This window comes from Ambystoma mexicanum, chromosome 13 (genome assembly GCF_040938575.1).
Source record: "Ambystoma mexicanum isolate Mex_15411 chromosome 13, UKY_AmexF1_1, whole genome shotgun sequence".
Lineage (NCBI taxonomy): Eukaryota > Metazoa > Chordata > Amphibia > Caudata > Ambystomatidae > Ambystoma > Ambystoma mexicanum.
In genome coordinates, this window is record NC_090938.1 from 72,185,561 (window position 1) to 72,204,440 (window position 18,880).

At 44.3% G+C, this 18,880-nt stretch overlaps 1 protein-coding gene across 1 annotated transcript in view; it reads left to right on the forward strand.

The window, feature by feature from the left end:
• GUCA1B (guanylate cyclase activator 1B) overlaps positions 1 to 18,880 on the forward strand; it is an 88,572-nt gene that overhangs the window by 55,347 nt on the left and 14,345 nt on the right. The window lies entirely within an intron of this gene.

The window sequence follows — 18,880 nt, forward strand, 5'->3', positions numbered from 1 at the left end:
ACCACTAGACTTATTCCACCCTTTTTGTGTTATCTCCTGCTTGTGTACATACATACACTCTGGTTCTTAATTGCTGATGAAAAGTTACAGTTATGTGGCATCGCCCTATTATAGCGCAAACCATCACTGCGAGATTGAAAACCTTGTATGGAAAACAACGATTAGAAACGAAAAAATAGATGGGGATGTTGGGTAGGGGTACATATTAAAATTGGGGGAATGTGGAGGAGGCTGCGGGTGGTCTCCCCGGCATCCTAAATAGAACAAATTGGGTTTCCTTTCGAGGTTTTCGACTTTGAAGTAACAAATGTGTTGTTTTAACGTAGATCCCCCTCTCGTTGCATTAATTGGTTTGATGCGGCACACAGCTGCAATTCAAAGGGTCACTTGAAAATGGGTGTTCTAACCTTCCTTTTTCTGTGACATCCTGTAACTCATTCTTGCTGTATTGCTGTTTCATTCGGACTGTCTGGTTCACTTTTGAGCATATTTTTGCTAAGTGTATACTTGTAGGGTATATACACTCCTGTACCATCGATTGTCTTGTTTTACTTTGTGTAATCATTTGCTTTGCACCCAGATGCCTCAGGGTTAGGTGCACCATATAAATAAAGAAATAAATAAAAATAAATAAATACAATTATTTTACAGGAGTGGCCTCTAATGTCTATTAGACCATTCTAAAAGCTTGTTAGTTTGCTCTGTTTCCTCACATCCTATTCCTTAAGTCCCTCCAATTTAATGTTACAATGAACAAGGAGGGTTGCGTGTTGTTGTGAAGCTGCCAGTGTCAATACATGCATACGTCAAGAAAGCACAACTGAATATTGTGATATGCTTAGGAAAGCTTTTGGTTTCTCCCAAGACGACCATCAGCTACTCAAGTTAGCCTAATTAGGAAAGATTAGTTAAGTGGGAATGAACGTGTAAGTTCATCATAGAAAATTGCTACTAGCTGGTACTTGGTGCTTTCAAATCAGGATTATCCTGATCCTATTAATGGTAAATAAAGCATGAATTAAAAAACAAGAGTGAATTAAATGTATGACCCATTGGACTAATCAGAGAGGGATGTCTTCTGAGGTTGAACGTTAGCTTTAAGGGTCTTTTAAGCTTAACGTTTAGCAGCTGGTATAGAAAGAGTTTGTGAATTTGTTTGGCTATCAAACATATCTTGTAACGCATCATGCAAGATGTTTGGTACGCAGAAAGGTGTTTCCTGCATCATATCTAGATTATAAATCAATGTTTGTGTTATTTATGATTGCAAATGAATACCTCTATAGAAGCCCAACGTTGGACAACACCACGAAATATAGAAAATATTGATGTCCATAAGCAAACGTTAGTGTAGACTGGTCAAAATGTAAGACCTTGTGACTTTGATATGACTTTCACCATAGTAGGTGCCAGGCAACGATAGATCATGAGACAGCGAACCACAGCCGCGCTTCCTAGGAACACGAAGACCCAAAGCCACCTCTCCATCCGGGCTTGTTAACTCACTAAGTACCACCATTGGGCTGCCCCGGGTGCGGCCGGCAGCCATAATGATCACAGAGCATGACCGTGATGCTGAATATTAAATCTATTAGGCCCCAGCGTCTAGTGTTTGCTAGCAGCCACATTCGATCTCTGAAAGCAGAGCGATGCTTTCCTTTCTTTAAACAACCTCTACTGGGATCTGTAGTTAATTTTCGGATCTACCCAGCTGATGAGGGTGACTATAATGCAGGAACCCGAGCATTTAATGAGCCGCATTGTGCAAACTTGCAGTCATGCGTCTATGTTTACAATAGGGACCATGAGTCTCTGTGACATATGAATAAAATGCATATTGAATGTGGTATATGGAGATTTATAGCTAGCATTGAAAAGATGGCAGCTACATTTTGAACCTTACTGTGTTCTGGGATTCCACACAGGTGAATGTTGCTGCAGCGAGGTCCGTTTTTCAGATCTATTCTCCTCCCAGCGTAGATCTGGGAAGTGCTTGTCCAGATTCCTGCAGCAAAGGATTGTACCCCAATCCTACTGCAAGCACTGTGATCTTCCCTGGCTCCACCAGCGAATCAGTGACCAGTATTCCAGCAGAGGATATATCAACCTAATGTTTGGACAGCAACAGAAAGTGGGCCACTTAAACTTTCACTACGTTTCAACCCAAAGAGTTGTTATTACATTGTTTCAATCAGTGGCAGGGGAAAGGGGGTGATGGGACGGTTCTGAACCTAGAGTTCAAGAGGGTCGGGCAGTGCGGGAGAAGAACTGTTTGTGGGTCTTCTCTCTCTGTGGGCTAGCTTATGCTCCAACCTTAGGTGGTGGAAATGGACTGGGGGATCGCACCTTTTGCAAGGGATAATGGGGGCTTTCAGTGTGGGCCTCGGGTTATTTTATTCACCCCATTAACATTTGCCTATCAGAAGATGAATGATGAACACCTGGAAAATAGCAGAATTTCTTATAATGTTGTCAGTATAAAATGTGCACACCTTTTAACCTCCGCCCCCCAAAAATGCACATCAATATTTCCTTCACAGTGCAACATTGATATGGATTTCCTCCTGCTCAGACCCTCGAGTGGTCTTGTGGGGAAGTGTCTCGCCTCTCAACCTAGAGACACAATTCAAATCCCGGACCGACACGCACAGAGCGCACCGCAGCATGCGCAAATAAATGTGGCGGGCACAAGGATACCCCAGGATTGGGGAGCCGGAGCTGAGATCCGGGGAGACATCTGGCCCAATGACAGCACTGGATGGATTTGGTGCTGGAGATGGTAGAGCATCCAGAGTTGTGAAGTTTAGCCGCCAGGTATGTTGGTGTGCCATTCAGGGCTGCATTGAGTTTGTGTAGATTCAAATCCGACTTGTTGGACTTTTTTTTTCTCTATGTCGAATTGGCTGCAAATATATGCAGGGGGAGACCCCATGCAGCACCCGCGACCACCCCTATATTTATATGACCGTTTCCACCCCCGCATCCCCCACCTATATTTGCGGTCAATTTCAGTAATAAATCTGCAACCAATTTGGATTCGACCAAATGGTTCGTGCAGTAATGAACCAATCCCTGCTTTGTAGATGATGCAAGCACTTTTGAACAGGATGCGGGGAGGGAGCCAGGGTTGCGTGCGCAGGAAGGAAGCAGTGGCATGGAGGGTTTTGCTCAATGCTTAACTCTACAGGCGTTTCTACAGCGGCTTATTTGTCCATTGTCATTGGTGTCATTGGACACTTTTACCCTTGAGGACGATGAAACTACCCACTATTGCAATAAGTTCATGTATGTAGTTCTTAAGTTTAAGGTTATGAAATCTCTTAAACTATTCCCCTGCACAGGAGAAGGTGCGGTCTAACAACCCCTAGTGTGCGAAGATGTCTGAACTGGGACCATTCATATTGAAATCACCCACTCCCAAACTATGAGTTCTAAATGCCCGCGATTTGGAAATTACCTCCTGCTGATCAATCAGTAGATTATCTGATGCTCAGATCAGGTAGTGCAGTGGGAATTGGAGATTGTGTCGTCAGCTAAGAGGTTGTGTAGACCCTGCACTGGTGCACAGTCAGAGAGTCCTGTTGTGGTTGCTCTGCACCCGGCATATGAGGAGCCTCCAATGCAGAGCCAAGATGCTGGCATTTCATTGGTGCAGGGTTATTAGAAGAGCGGCCCTGCTAAAGAGCATGGCCATTGGGTTTCACATTGACAAAATGCCTGTCTCCTGATACATGTCTCCTCAATGTAATTCCTTCCAGGTCAAGGGTTTATGGGCCCAAACCTTTGCACGCTGCTTGTCTTGGGGTGTCATTTTCAACCTGTTCTTTTTGGCAAGGTGATTTGTTCTTGTAGCCCCCTCCCAACACACCCCAGATGGCATTTTTATTGATTAATCGAATTCCGTAAACAACACACAGGTTTGTATTGATGGGAATATGTTATTTCATCGACTGGGGCATCATGAAAAATGATCAAAACTCCCTGATTTCGAACTGGACTAAAGAATCTAATTTCGAAAGTGCCCCAAATATATGTGGGGTTAGAGGAACCCATAAGTAGTGGGTGGGGGGAAGATGGGGAACCATAGGGGCAAGGAGAAGGAGAATAAGAAAACAGGCAAAATCGAAAAACAGGAATGAGAAGAAACCTGGATTCAATTAAACAACATAGAAGCCATTAGACTTCTCAACTGGTATTTTAAGTCGAGTTAGACCTTTGTTACTGAATGCTCAAGCCCCAACAATCCTACAGCATAAGTAACTTTTCTGAGTAACCAGAACTTTTGGCTGGAATTCCACTCGCTCGTCGAGGAAACCACGATCACGTTCTGGGTGTTAATAGTTTCTAATACTGAATGATAACATTAAGCGGCTGCCCGCAGGAAGTAGCTTGTCTGTGGTTTAAGTCAGAAATCCAGGGAACATTTCAAAGAGTGGGTGTTTGTTTTCTCGCGGGCAGTGACTGAGGAGGTTTTTGGGTCTTGTGGTGGGAAGGATTCGGCAGCGGGTAGCGGGCAGCGGGCAGCGGGCAGCGGGCAGTTTCACTAGTTTGTCCCATCTTCCCTCATTTCCCTTTCCACCTCTTCACATTCGCCTCATTCACAGCCTGTTGAACCTTCAAGGCAGGGGAACTCATGTGGTTTTGCCTGGGGCGAGCTTGTTGAAGTCTATGGGGGTAATGGGTTTGCCATAGGGGAGAAAAGAACCCGCGCATGTGTCACCGGCAAGCTGAGAGGTGTCCACAGCACTGCATGTCCCCTGGCTGCACTTAGATATCTTCCCAATCACGTCTTTATGACTTCACTCATATGGCCATCCGCCTGCACCTCGCGCCTCGCAATCCATAGCCTCTTCTGCAGTCCTGCATACTAGTGAACCCAGGGATTTAAGTGGGCCGGGGCTAGCCAGACCAGAAGGGGCTCATCCTGAACAGTCCAAAAAATGCCCTCCAGATGGAGCTCTGTCGGGCTTTCTGACCTGATTTTCCTGTGCTAAAAGTTAATGAAAAGATGAGTGATAATACTATTCTTCCCCAGTAGAGGGCAGTACGAGCCATATTTAGAATCACATTGACAGTTTCAGACATTTGGGGAAATGATATGATTGGTTATTTATAACGTGCTTAATAGCCAGAGGTTTCTAAGTGCAGGCCGGGGGATCGAACCTGTGTTGCTCCATGTCGTCTTGCTTCCAAGGCAAGCACGTTGCCCCTGAGCTATCCTCTCGAGATTGTTTTGTTACACTTTGAAGGGAAAATGTAATCTAGAGATACAATGTTTGATTCTCACAACATATTACATGACAGTCTTGCCATAAAAATGCAGCAAGGAAGTGGGGTAAATCTGTGCCTCTCTGCACCCGCAGATTCAATATCTAGGTAGACTGTCACTGATTCAGGTACAATAAAGGCCTACCCAACCACTAGTATGCAAAACTGTGTTATTGGTGCACCCGGATTTTGTGCCACTGTCGACATAAAATCAAAGGTGCAACTGTAATTAAGAGAGAAGTGCCTTTATTATGGATGTGCCCCTTGGTGACATGTGTTTCGACTTCCCTTGGGTCTTTTTAAAACCTGGGCACTCAAAAGAAAAAGCAAACGTATACAGTCTGCAGCTGGTTTATACAAAAGAGTTCAATTGCATGACATGTGAAAACTTGCCAAAGAATTCATATCACAAATCAAATAGCACAATGGTTGTTGACATATAACCTTGCAGCAAGAACATTTGCATACTATGTATGGCAAAAATGGTACAATAAAAATATTGACTAATAGCTAGACATTTATTTGTTTCGTGATTGTAAGAATAATTAGGTTGGCTGGTTTAGGAGTTACGCTGGTAATTTCTGCCATGCAAGGTCTAAAAAGTGCACTCGAGCCGGGGCTCTACGGAGCCTCCCTGCCCTGATTCCTTATGCTAAAAGTCAATGAAAAGATAATAAATGACAGTACTACACTTGCCCAGTAGATGTCACACTGCAACTGTTTCAAATCACAGCCTCAATTTCAGACATAGGATCAGTATATTTGTTTTGCAACTTTTTCTTCCAAAACATCTTCCTTCTCGAGCTCTCCGCTCATCCTGCTCGAACTCTCTGAGGGTCAGACGCCTCTCCAAGCAGAGAGTTGGGGACAGATCTGTCTCCTCGGCTGGGGCCTCCTTCTGGAACAGCCTCCCTGCCTCTCTCAAACTTGAGCAGAACCACTGCCGGATCCGGAAGCAACTCAAGACCTTCTTTTTCGCTTCCGCTTTCTCTCTTCCTCTCTCCTGCTGATGCACCTGACGGTTCTGCGCACTGGTCACCCGCTGAACTCGGTGTATGTCCAGTTGCCTTCGCACTGCCTCCGGGCTCCCGGGCACTTCAAGGTCGGTATCTGCAACCCTACAGTCTCTTCTCTCTGCACTTATGAGCCACCCTCTGGCTGCACTTGTGAGTTAACTGCACTTCCCCATCACCCTCCCCCTGGCACTTCTCCCTTTCCCTCTTCCCCACACTTGTGTGATCTGAATGACACAAGGCCTAGTAGGATCATTATTTCGTCCTCCCTTTGTTTCCCCCTCCTTGTCTTGTTACGCCTAAAAACTCTTGTCTACAGGCGCGTTATAAATGCCACATCATATCATATCAATACTCTGAAAAGAAAATGTAATATATTTTATTTTTGCAACATATTACTAAAGTCTTTGCACTAGAATGATTTCGTGAAATAAATGAAGACTCATTTATTTCCTTTAAAACAAAACAATGGATTGGAACCGGATTGGTCCCTTTCTTATTGAAAAGTCTGGTCAGGGCCGCGTATTTACAGATTCAACAGATTAAAAAATACCTAGGTAACAACAACTTGCTTGGCACAAGACAATCGGGCTTCCGTCCCAAACATGGGGCTCCTCGATCTATCTTTTGATCTTGTCAACCATCAAATCCTCTGTCGCCACTTGAAATCTGCTGTCCACTTTTCCGCAAAAGCTACCAAATGGATCAGCTCCATCCTGGACAACAGGCAGATGAGGGTATTCTCACCCACCGCTTCTGCAGAACCTACTCCAGCGCATTGTGGGGTACCTCAGGGCTCATGCACCTCAACAACACTCTACAACGTCTTCACTAAACCACTGTTTGATGTACTTGATTATCTGGGTGATACCTACACCATCTACGCTAATGACACCCCGATACTCATCCCAATCATAGGCGACTACCTAGTGGACACAAAAGCCTTGAATGACATCTATCAAGTCATCCAAGCCTGGATGGCGCAGCATGAGCTCTGTCTAAATGATGATAATACAGAGCTCCTCATCCTGGGCTCCCAACAACGACTGAACAGACTCGACCCTGCCTTCAATACCTTCAACATTTATGGTAACACTATTAAAGTCTCTTCCGATACCAAAACATTAGGAATCTACCTCGATTCCACCCTATCACTTAATAGACAAACTAACGCAGTTGTCTCGGCATCCGCCTACACATGTAAGCTTATTACAGCATGTCGCCCCTTCCTCACCACACAGAACTGTACTATCCTGGCCAGGACATTGGTTATGTCCAAATTAGACTACTGCAATGCCTTATATATTGGGACTAGCCAACGTAACCTGAAAAAACTACAGGTCACGCAAAATAATGCCATTAGAGCTGCCCTCAACATCTCCAGATCCTCACACATCTCTGAGACAAGGAGAAGCTTACCCTGGCTATCAGTAACACAAAGAATTTCTCTGAAATTTCTTACGCTCACACATAAATGTTTGAACAGTCAGGCCCCCACCTATCTCTCCTCGCGCTTCTCTCACTACACGCCCACCCGACTACTTAGATCGGCTCAAGCACACTGTCTGACCATCCCCAGATACAAACTGCAGGAAGCTGGTGCAATCAGCTTCCCTGTCCTTGCCTCCAAGCTATGGAACTCGATTCCTCTATCTATTAGATCAGAACCTTCTCCTACCCTCTTCAAACAAAGAACCAAATTATGGCTAGCTACCACTGTTCCCTAAATGACCAAACGTACCTCAGGACTCTCTCTCGGCTCTTCAGTTGCCTTCGCCTGTATGTATTCTTGCTAATAGTAGATATTGTGCACAGCACATTGTAAACTATGTACAGCTATACTGCGACTGTAGATATTCCTGCACATTATATTGTATACTATGTATAACTTTATTGTATGTATATGTTGCGCTAACCTTCTACTCTAAAATGTAACCAGGACTGTATTATACTACCTTCTCAAGATATGCGCCCGGTTGCCCTTGGGCCTGGCTGCACTATATAAATAAATAAAATTCAAATACAAATAAATTTGATGTACATTTTATTAGTCATTTTATTGACTTGTGATTCATCATATTATATTTCAAAATAGATGTTATCGCGTCTTGTTAGAGACTTGTTGCAAACGTCTTTTAATGCTTCGATAGCTATTTGCAATTCATGGTTCTATGTCTATTTCCCACCCGTTAAAGGTGGCATCAAAAAAAGGCGCTTTTTTTATACTGATTTGGCGTGGCCTTCCAAACGACGGGAAATGGTAATTTCGGGGCCAGGGTTCACCCCAGAAACTCCCTTTATTTATTTATTTTATTTTATTGATTTATTTGTACCATGGAAGAACACCAGTTAAAGAAAGACAGGACTTACATAAGGAGGACAGGGAGCTACTTTATCTGAGCTTGGCCAGAATTAATTTATTTGAGGAGCAGAGTTTTCAGGCAGCCACGAAATATCTTTACATGTTTTTCCAAGCGAAGCATGCTTGCGTGTGTGTTCCACAAATGGCCCGCCCTAGTCAGGAAGGCCTTACCAAGTTCTCCCACTTTTTATAAACCTAAGAGTTCTGATGGTTCCAGTATTGCTCTTGCCCCTGGACTACCAAACACTAGTAGACAGTTTTTGCTCCATCGAGGCAGAGCCAGTTTTCATTCCTCCATTGCTCTATCACCCCATAGATTGTAGTCAGATTTCTATTGCTCCATGTGTGGTCGTTTGCACGCATGAAAAGCCACGCTCAGTTCAGTTGGAGGTTGTCGCAGTTCCGCAAGGCACTAAACAACATACCTCTTCCATCAATACCTCCACGTTTTTTCCTCTCTTCTGCCAACAGTACTGCGCTACTGTCCAAAAACACCTCGCCCAGCTTTCACTACTTCCACGCCTTGCAAAGTACTCCGCCACTCTCGCACTAGATTCACGCTATACATGAGAAAATCCAATAACAAATGTTTCTATGCTATTGACCAGCTATTCTTATTCTTGCTTTCTTGGGGAAATCACATGTCGTCTTTTATTGCCCTCAAATTCCTATGCTTTGAAACCACGTCAGATGGCGTCTGGCACCTCAATGGATGTATATAACCTACTTCACTTGGGAGGATTGTACTCTAGGACATATGAGAAGGGCTGCCCGGCTAGAGAAAGTGTATCACAGCTCGGGCGCCACCAATCATTTATATGCCTGCTCCAACCTAGGGACGAGCGGAGCACACCGCCACAAGGTATCTGCATTTGGTCACATCTTAAGATCTTAATATAAACAAGGTGTTAAACATTGCAGGGTGAGCATCATGGGGCGAGCGGGGTTATGAGTTCCTTAGATGTCATTTCCTTTCTTGCTAACACAAGGCTCCACCTCAGACGTGAGGAGTTCCATGGCCAGCTCACTGCTACCCGTGGCATCTTTCTCCTATGCCAATTGCCCTTATGAAAAAGGGCAGCAATATGTCTGCAATCTCACTCGGCTCATAAGACAGGAAGAACCTCATTATTTCATTGAGACTGTTTGCTTGTGATATCCCTGGATTTTGAGTCTGCAACCAACCTTTGGTTCTCCAGATGCTATTGGCTATGGCTCCCATGATCTCTCATCATTGACGGAGCTTTTTGGGGCTGACAAGATAAGTAGGAAAAAACACCTAGCGAGTCCAATGTTGCAGAGCCCACTCTAGAATATACCTTTGAAGGCAACTTCCCCCAAACAAAGGGTAGGACAGTGCATGCTACATGTTCCCTCATCTCTGCTTTGAACGCACGCTTTGCTTCATCTGCTGGTTTCCATCAATTTCCATCACATCTTGTGTCAAGGCGATTGGTCCTATGGAGTAACAAGAGGCCTCTTTAGAATTTGTTCTCCGGGGGTGACATAAAAGGACACATGATGCCGGAACAGGAACAGCCAACCTGCCACCCTCCACATGTTGTGGCCTACAACTCCCATGATTCTTCAACGCAGACTATGCTAGCTAGGAGTCAGGGGAGTAATAATCAAAATATCCAGAGGGTGACATGTTGAGTCCCCACATGCCATAATTATTTATGTATGTATTTACATTTGAATCTCGTGGAAATTCAATCTCCTGTGGAGTTCCACAGGGTTCTTCTCTGAGCCTCCTGCTTTTTCATCTTCATATGAGACCATTGACTCATATAATGAGGTCGGCCGGGGTCCATTTCTACATTTATGCTGATGACACTCAGCCCATTTTCCAGTTTTATGGGGATGATGTGGTCCTGGAAAATAGGTTTAAATCATGTCTGGGGCAGGTCAGTATCTGGATGTGTCAAAACAAACTGAAGTTTAATATCCAGCAGACAGCGCTGTTGGCATGCTGTGCTCATATAGTCAGCCCACGACTAGGGACTGTTGGGAAACTGCAAGTGTCCAGTTGGGTGGTCAATTGCTGGCCCCATTCTTTATGACAATATCCATTACCTGTGCACAAAGCCAAGAATCTAGGCTTCTGACTCGACTCTTCATTATCCTTGGAGAGTCAAATATCAGATGTTTCCAGTCTATGCTTTTTTTACTTGAGGTCTTTGGAGTTTTTTGGTTTTGTACATAGAATTCAAATTGTAAATGCTTTTATTTCCAGTCAGCTTGACTATTGCAATGCCTTATACTTCGGCCTGCCAAAAGCAGCCATTGGCCGACTGCAGAGAATTCCAAAGGTAGCTGCCAGGGTTCTGGTGAAAGCTGGTCGGAGGGAACACAAATCGGCAATCTTGCGAGCCCTCCACTGGTTGCCGGTGGAGAGCCGGATAAAGTTCAAGACGTTGTGCATGATACAGCTTGCATTGTATGGTCAATCGCCCAATTTCATCACAGCTAAACTTCTTCGCTATGCTCCAGGGAGATGTCTGCGTTCTGCCTTCGCCAGCTTACTTTTGGTACCCACTTTTAGATGGGTGAAATGGGGAGGCTGCTCATTTGCCATGCAGGAATTTACGGGGATTGAGGGACATTTGGACTTCTGTCATAAAATAAAGACTTGTTTTTCCCCCTGTCAGTTGATGGTTGGGGCAGGGGTTGGGGGGTTCTGTTCTCTTTCTGCTCGGGTCTTCTTTGGCCCACTTCTTTCAGCGCCAGGATGCCTCCTTCAGAGACGATATGTTTTGCGCTTAATAAGTGTTGGACCATAACCGTAACCATATTTATGGATATATTTGGTGTTTAATAATGTGCCACTAGCATACAGCATACTTCGGAGCACGAAAATTGAAAGGGTGGGGGTGAAAGAGGGTGGCGAAGAAGTCTCGCCCTTTACAAAAGATCCATTAAGGAGCATATTTTTAAGACTTTACAAATGCTGGGCGGGACAGCGGATGCCGGACATGGTCACTGGTTACATTAAGCACATCAATGATAAATCAATGATCTTCGTTGATAGAGGGTTTTTACTACATTCGACCTGAACATTCTGTAGTTGGCCAGACATCATTACCCAACTTCTCCACGTGTGAGGCTCAAAGTGGTGCTGTGTGATCAGTCTGAACTGAGTGCGTGCAGCAATGTCCCAGCCTCTCGCGAGATTGCTGATCTGGTGGGCCTGCTGCTGTTTGGCTGCAGAACGCCCTCTGCATAGTTTTGTTGGCGCCGTGTGAGAGGTTACTGCTGCTTTTCTAGGGCACAGACCTGTTGGGGGGGGGGGGGGGCACATTATGCCTTGAGCAGTGAACTGTGGTATTTTTCAGGAATTTCCCACAGAATTCCTATTGGCCGAGTGCCGGTACTTTTGCCACTCATGTGTAGGCCCCAGACCTCTGCCCTGCGCCCCAGGATGCGTTCCACCATTGCTTTTAAAATGGAGTCGGCATGGCGTCATATCTGCGGCTACACTTACTCAGCTGTGCTGCATCCTTGTCGCTCGTGGACAGTCCAGTCCAATGGCGAGGAAAGTGTAAGGCCGTACATTTCTAAACTTTTTCAGACTTTGCCTTCCAGTTATATATATATTTTTTTTTTTGCATTTCTTTTTTCTTGTTCTTGAGGACATGACTTTGGACTTTTCTTTTACTATTTTAGAGTCATTTTCCTTATAGAACTTTTTGCAGACACCAACGCACTGACACGTCAGCATGGAGCAGTGTTAAGATCTGGCTTTGCTGTTTCTCCGTGAATCGGTGGGAATATTTTGAAATTTTTCAAGAATGGTGATTTAGTTAGTTGTGCCAAAGGATAAATATCCCTGTTTGACCAGAGCGTCATCGCAAGACCAAAAACTAACATGCATTGGAGGAAAGTAGCGATGTTGCTACTCTGTTTCTCACTTGTATGATTCAGTAATATTTTCAAAAGACTCATCTGATGTCCCCTTCATATGGTGTGATACATTTTTCACCTTGCAAGGTTGTCCAACTCCAGGCCTTGAGGGCTGGATCCATTTTGGATTTTCAGGATACCCCTCATTAATATTCATGAGATACATTTGCATACAATGATTCTAAATATATGCAAATGTTTTCTTATGAATATTAATGAGGGATTTCCTGAAAACCCATCACGATACTGGCCCTCGAGGCCTGGAGTTGGACAACTGCCGGACTAGTTGATGACGAGTCAGCAAGATCCAAAAACCTTGTCTTTGTCATCAATTGAGCTATTCTGCCAACATTGGCGGTGGTCGTCTTAGTCCTTCTTTACTTTTGGTTATTGTGATTTCTATAAGCTGAAACTGTTGTCGTGGGAAGTGAAAATAGGTGAGAGACATGATGTCATGGGTGAACATTGTTTAGTTTTTTAACAATCTATTCACCATCCTTGACCATGCTTGTCCATGTGCCCATTAACACCAAAGCTCTTGGGATCTTTTTAGGCTTGGTATGTCCTTTTATGGGCATGGACATATTATGTCTAAGCAGCCATTTGAAATCGGAACTGTAATAGCTTAATTGCAGATGTAAACTCACTACTGGTGCTATAATAAATTCTTAACCAAGAGCAATTTCAGACACTTTTTTTAATAATCTGTATGTGTGTTTTTCATCTGTTCCTTGCAATTAATTCCTGTTAAGACAAATATTGGCAAGGCAACAGTATTGACTCATGTATAGTTGTTTATTGTATTTAGTTGTATAGGCTTTAAACAGGCAGTTTACAGGCACTGCGGTTAGTTATCCAGATATTAACACTATTTGCCAGCTGTGGCCCTCTTTTGGTCAGTGAGGACCATCATGCCCGAGCCTGGACTATGCATAATACATGGTGTGTGGAGACCGGTGTGGGGACTGCAGCATCTCCCCAGGCAATTCCGTACTGCAGTCATACCCTGACATCAGCAAAACAAAAGAGGTGATGCCTGGAAGGTTTAGAATAAATCTTAACCTCTGGCATTGCTCTGGGAAACCCCTTGCCATCTGGGAAAACATGTTCCGGCCTCGTTGGGCTTCATCAGTGAGGAGTAGCTTGGGTCTCTAGGCCCAGCAGGCACAGAACCCACGTCTGGGCATGCCTGTCCCACTCAAGGTGACTACAGCCAAACAAAAGGGGTGATGGCTGGAAGGTTTCAAATTCATCTTAACCTCTGACATCACTCTGGGCAACCCTCCAGACCATCGTTCTTCAGCCTGCCAAGCCATAACAGAAGGGAAAGACAATATGCAAATCAGGCTTGGTCCCACCCCCAAAAGGAGGTGCAAATGATCTTCTTGGAATAGGAGAAATCAAAACAGTTGTTTGTCTTTTATTTCTGGGGGATCACTGATTAGAAGGGAACGTAATCAACCGAAATTCAGAGGCTCTTGCCTGAGGACATTAGATCCCCCTCATAATGTGCGTGTTTGTTTGCAATGTTTAAAAGTGCTGCTGGATTAACACGCATTGACCTGCTTTCTCTGCTTATCTCCAGTGTCTCCTTTACACAACTCGGACATTCCGGGCAGTTCCCCGAAATATTATTCTGGGGTTTTTTCAGAGTTTCTGTAATTGCAAACTCTGCAAATGAGCCTGCAGGCTACAAGGATGTGCTTAAGCACAGGCCATCATATCACCACACACCACTTCTAGTCGCAAGAGGCAATCCCTCAAAAATGCCCTCGTGAAAACTCCCTTTCTAGGATTGACACAATATAATTAGCATTCGTAATTCTTCACTCCCCTCTTCACCCCCCTTTTTGGATAAGCATTTATTCAAAGTTCCAATTAACCTATACCTTTCTCCCATCTCTGCTTACCTTTCTCCAGAACCCTGCACTCACTTTACCCCACCTGTACACAGTTGTCTCTTTTCTGTTTTCTACATAGAGTACTATTTGGAGAGGGTACAATACTCCAAAACCCGGACAAACATTGATAAGTACAACTATATTCATAAATATCAGAGATAGTCTTCAAGACAGAGAAGCGGTGTAGAAGTAAGCCAATAGTCAGAGAATATCTTGAAATACCTCTGTCACATCTGGGCCTTTTAAAAAAAAAAAATCTGGTGTGTACCTAGGCCCCTGCTTGCAGCCTTGCACCCGATCCTTTCCCCTTCCTCTTCCCCTCCCTCCGCCCGCCTCCCGGCCCTCCCTCGACCCGTGATTGGCCACTCGGGCCTACACTCTCAGAGGCATGCAGGCATGCCACGGGACAACGCCATTTAGAACGCGGCATTCCCAGGTGAGCTGTCTTGCCCCCTCGCTCCCTCAAAAATGTTGCTGTGTCGCCATGTGCACCCAGGCCGCTGCTTGCAGCCTTGCGCCCGATCCTTTTCCCATCCTCTTCCCCTCCCTCCGCCCGCCTCCCGGCCCTCCCTCCAACCGTGATTGGCCACTCGGGCCTACACTCTCAGAGGCATGCAGGCACACCACGGGACAACGCCATTTAGAACGCAGCGTTCCCAGATGAGCTTGTGTGCCCCCTCTGTACCATCTGGGCCTTTTAAAAAAAAAAATAATCTGGTGCCGTGTCTCCATGTGCACCCAGGCCCCTGCTTGCAGCCTTGCACCCAATCCTTTCCCCTTCCTCTTCCCCTCCCTCCGCCCACCTCCCGGCCCTCCCTCTACCTGTGATTGGCCGGCTCTCCAATCTTAAATTAACCTCCTAAGGCAGCCCTCTGCCTTGCAGCCCCCCTGGCCAAGGGCCCTAGGCAAAGGGCGGCTCCTACACTAGCAGCTCCAGGATGTGTCTGCAGGTGTCAGCAGGGGAAGCCAATGAAGCCAGAAGTCAACAGACACCAACAAAAACTGTAAGTGTGGCACGGGTGGGGTGTAGAGCAATTACTCTACTCCAAAAAGCCCCTGCCACTCTACCTTACCTTTCGATTTGTGGATTGCCATAGCCTCACACCATGCATACTTAGAGAGATTTGTGACCACCAGCCTAAATCTACTCAATGCTGACTGGACTGTAAATGTTGCCTGTATTACATACTAACCTAACTACTTGCCAATGTTAGCATGTACCACACTTAGATGGATTTCGTGACTTTAGTCTGCTTTGCCTCTAGACAGGATTGTTGATGTTAGCATGTACCACAGTTAGATGGAATTCTTGACTTTAGTCTGCTTCACATCTCGACAGGATTATGAATTTTAGCATGTACCACACTTAGACGGAATTCTTGAATTTAGTCTACGCCACATCTAGACAGGATTATGAATTTTAGCATGTACCACACTTAGACAGATTTCTCGATATGAATGTTAGCATGTACCACACTTAGATGTAATTCTCAATTTAGGTTGCGTTACGTCTAGACAGGATTATGAATGTTAGCATGTACCACACGTAGATGGAATTCGTGACTTTAGTCTGCTTCACATATAGACAGGATTGTTAATGTTAGCATGTACCACTCGTAGATGGAATTCATGACTTTAGTCTGCTTCGCATCTAGACAGGATTGTTAATGTTAGCATGTACCACACATAGATGGAATTCTCAATTTTAGCTTGCGTCGCATCTAGACAAGATTATGAATGTTAGCATATACCACACTTAGATGGAATTCGTGACTTTAGTCTGCTTCACATATAGACAGGATTGTTAATGTTAGCATGTACCACACTTAGATGGAATTCTTGACTTTAGTCTGCTTCGCATCTAGACAGGATTGTTAATGTTAGCATGTACCACACATAGATAGAATTCTCAATTTTAGCTTGCGTCGCATCTAGACAAGATTATGAATGTTAGCATGTACCACACGTAGATGGAATTCATGACTTTAGTCTGCTTCACATATAGACAGGATTGTTAATGTTAGCATGTACCACACTTAGATGGGATTCTTGACTTTAGTCTGCTTCGCATCTAGACAGGATTATGAATGTTAGCATGTACCACACGTAGATTGAATTCTTGACTTTAGTCTGCTTCGCATCTAGACAGGATTGTTAATCTTAACATGTACCACACTTAGATGGAATTCTCAATTTTAGCCTGCATCACATCTAGACAGGATTATGAATTTTAGCATGTACCACACTTAGACAGACTTCTCCATATGAATGTTAGCATGTACCACACCTAGATGGAACTCATGACTTTAGCCTGCGTCGCATCTAGATAGAAATGTGAATGTTAGCATGCGCCACACTTAGATGAAAATGTGAATGATGACAAGTGCAACACCCGAATGGAATCATGATCACTAGCCTTCCTCACATCTAGACAGAATTTTGAAATTAGCAAGCGCCTCACACCCAGAGGGAGTAGTGTATGATAGCAAGCATCACACATAGACACAATTGCAAGGACAGAAAGGCCAACTAACCAATCCACTAACAATCTCATCTCTCTGCATACACCGCTCAAACTCTAACCGAACACAACCACAACCCTAATACCCAGCAATCCGCACAAACTTCACTACACTGCAAAAACAAAACAAACCACACATAGACTTGCACAACAGCACACGACGACTACGGACCGTAAAACACCCCAAGCCCAGCCAATGGACACACCAGGCTGAGGCTGCCAACAGCAAATCACTGCTCTCTTGCACTTTTCCAGCATATTCCCTCTAACTCACCCCCCTCTCCCTCTTTCAGAGCCGCCAGAGCGCCAGGTGACCACTCCGGTGGTGATAGTGCGCGGTACAAATATCCTTTAACATTAACATTCAAAGTCATTGAAATGTATACAAGTCAACGGCAAGTAGTATAAAGAAAGGGTACATTTATGCTGGACATGCACTGTAAACAGATGGCGTTTGAGTTTCGAATGAATGGGTTAATGAAAGATTTCTGAGCAGAGATTTCCAGACTCGGCATTGTCCATGAAGGCTTGTGTCGGATTTATCAATTATTGAGCGAAGCGCATCCTGAAACACATTGCAAATTTGCTTCATATTGTACCAGTCATAACAACTTGTGGCTTTCCAGATGTTTCGGACTACAAGTCCCATCCTCTCTTGCTAGTGTAGTCAATAGTGTAGTCAACTGGGGAGTCATATGCCAAACCCCAGTTGCTTAACTCTGGTGCTGCACAGCCCTATAGTAATGATCAAGCTTCAGGTGGGCAGTATGTTGAAGAAATACTGTGCCTTGCAGGTAATAAAATAACATTTTAAAGACATTTGATCGATGAAATTAATAGAAATGAGAATTGGTTAAAAATGATCTCTATGTTTGAAGTTGTGAGAGGTGGTCAAATGTGGCAAGGGCTGAGCCGTTAGGATGCGAAGGCATTGTACATGTTTAGCAGAACAAAGCTTCACTTGGATGGGACATTCTTGCTGTATGACACAAGATGCAGGTCCCAGCGAGGATAGCATAGTGACCAAAAACGTATCGATCAAGAGAAAATAGCAAGTAACAACTCAAAACCTCCAATTTCACATTTTTTTAGAGATTTCCCCCCAAAAAGTAATGTTTTTTTGATGGCGGTGGGACAAAGCCACAGCAATCGGATAAGCAAAGTATTTCACATTTAGAAATACTTATTTGGAAGGCCCTTTATATTAACCTGAATTATTGTTTGAAAATATATGCAGTTTTTTTATATGTACACATTTCTTTAAATTATCATGCAAATTGTTTTGAAAAGATAAAGCAAATAGGATGAAAACCAACACCACAACATTCACCATGAAATAAAACATTTTCTACAATATAAAAAAATAGACATCATGCATTGCATCTGTTAACCCCTTTGCTGTTTGGACATTTTAGCACTATTAACATGCTTAGACGTTATTTTGTTCCCCTTTGAAACATTATATCATTGTCCTTCACTGCGAAAACGTTATTATTTTCTATGTTTATCGAGTAGGCTGGTATGTTATCTAACAGCCTTCATTAGTACCATTTCCTGTTGTGCTTCAGTCGCTAACTTCCATTCCCTCTCTCTCTCTTCCTCCACCTCTCTCTCCTCTCTCTCTCTCTCTCTCTTCATCACCACCCTCTCTCTCTACTTCTATCTCTCCCACTCTCTCTCCTCACCACCACCCTCTCTCTCCTCTCTCTCTCTCTTCATCACCACCCTCTCTCTCTACTTCTATCTCTCCCACTCTCTCTCCTCACCACCACCCTCTCTCTCATCTCTCTCTCTTCATCACCACCCTCTCTCTCTTCTTCTCTCTCCCACTCTCTCACCACCACGCCCCTCCCTCTCTCTCTCTCTCTCTCTCTCTCTCTCTCTCTCTCTCTCTCTCTTCATCACCATCCCT